We start from the raw sequence: 2,077 nt of genomic DNA on the forward strand, positions 1-2,077 counted from the left end.
TCACCGTATCACGTTCGACCAATCCACTTAACTCAACTTTTCTTTCATGTTATCCATATGAGCCCTCAATAGCCCAGTGAAGCGCGGCATCTTTTTATCGTGGGCGTTATCGGTGATTGAAACGATATGATCTATCGATGCTTTTTGCGAGACTCGCTTTGACGTGCCTCTACATGATACGTATTTTATGAATTCCATCCAGATATCGATACGAGCAGCGCGCAACGTGCAAGGGCGTTCGCATCGAAAAATCTGACGTTTGAATTCTCAACCAGCAAACGCTGTATTTCATCGTACCGTAAACCGAAGTGCCGAATTCAGATCTGGAATTATACGTATATCCGAAAATCAAACACCCGATTGCTGTTCGTAGTAAAACGTTCAAATTTACATCCGTTTGTGCACTTCTGTTGAACGAGAGAAGATATATTGCAAAAAAAAAGAATATACGTTTATTGCATGTACATCTGTGTATACAAAGAAATTAATTTGAATTTATAAAATTGTATAATTGAAAGAAATAAATTTAAAATTTAAAATTGTCGAATTAATATCGCATTGTATTCTCCAAAATTATTATAAATAATAATTAGATCTCTCAATATCCAGATTCACAAGTCGATTGATTTTTAGAACCATTTGATTTGATATCTACTAGATTTTCTATTGATCTTCAAAAAAAGATCTTATCGATACAGCATTGATAAAATGTCGATTTTTTCTTCAATAATAGAAAATGTAGTTGATATCAAATTAAACGATCCGAAAAATTAATTGATTTGATTTCGACTGAAATAATCATTTTTTGTATAAGATTGTGTTTATGAACGTATTTTGAATAAAAATGATAGAAATAATTAAAGTAAATTTTTTATGTATTATATAATATCTTACTCTGTACATCGCTTCTTTGCTTTAAAAGTAACATAACTAACAAAAACATTTTTGAATTATTATCATGAGTTAAATAAAAATTACCCTACAATTAAAAGTGAACTAATCTAACTTTACTAAAAATTATCAAAATTGTTACAATTTCAAAAAGAATTTTTAATATATATATATATAATAAGATAATAATTTTTAAGAATTGTAAAATGATAATGACAAAAATGATATTTGATCATATTAAGAATAGGTTCTTTTTGCTATATTATTTAATTAGTCAATAATTTTCTTAGTTATTACTTTTAAGAAAGCGTACTTCATATAAACATAGCCTTATGCAAACACTCCTTATTAATTTATATGTAGTACACAACGTCTTACAATGACAATTGGTCAATTCTTCCATTCTTACTGAGTATTTCTCATGTAAATAGTTAATCTATATCCCGAGCAAGAGAGAGCAGCAATGTAATGTTATGCGGCTCACAAGTCTCATTATACTTGTAAACCGTCCAAGCTTCGACACGACTTAACATGCGTGCGTTTGGTGTGCGTCTAGGTGCGTAGGTGCACACGAAAACGAGCGGAGGTTTATTCGACAGCACCAAAGAGACATAGAGAAACGGAGAATGTCGCTTATCGGTATAGGTGAAACGCTAATTGCGGAAAACACACGTATCCCTCTCCAAAGGTTTATTGTGCTATTTTCACGCTGTCGCCGTCGCGCGAGTGCCCAGAGTACCAATCGGCGAGCGCGCGCACGCAATCGGCTTTTGCGCGTGGGCACGCGTATATCTACGCGTGTCTTAGTTCACATGTGCATTTGAATTTTTTACGGTACGTTTACGTATTTCCACGCCGTTTCCTCCCCGTGCGCTTCACGCACTGAGAACAATGCCCGAGATCCAACGCCGATAAATTGATTTTTACGCGACATATGTAACTTTCTTGCCGCCCGTCTTTCTCCGCGATCCTTTATCGCCCACTTCATATGCGCACAGCCACCTCTTTCTCGCCGTAGCGCTGAGGCGCGAAACCATGGATGAAGTTATGTTACATTTACATCGGAATTAGCAAAGCTAATTCAGCTGTTCTTTAAGGCGTACGAACAATGCCGTAAGCATGTGATACAGAGTGTATAAGCTCGAAGAAAACTGTCAGTATAAAGAAAAAAAAAAAAATATATATA

The sequence above is a fragment of the Atta colombica genome, unplaced genomic scaffold (assembly GCF_001594045.1).
Source record: "Atta colombica isolate Treedump-2 unplaced genomic scaffold, Acol1.0 scaffold1, whole genome shotgun sequence".
NCBI classification, from domain to species: Eukaryota; Metazoa; Arthropoda; class Insecta; order Hymenoptera; family Formicidae; genus Atta; species Atta colombica.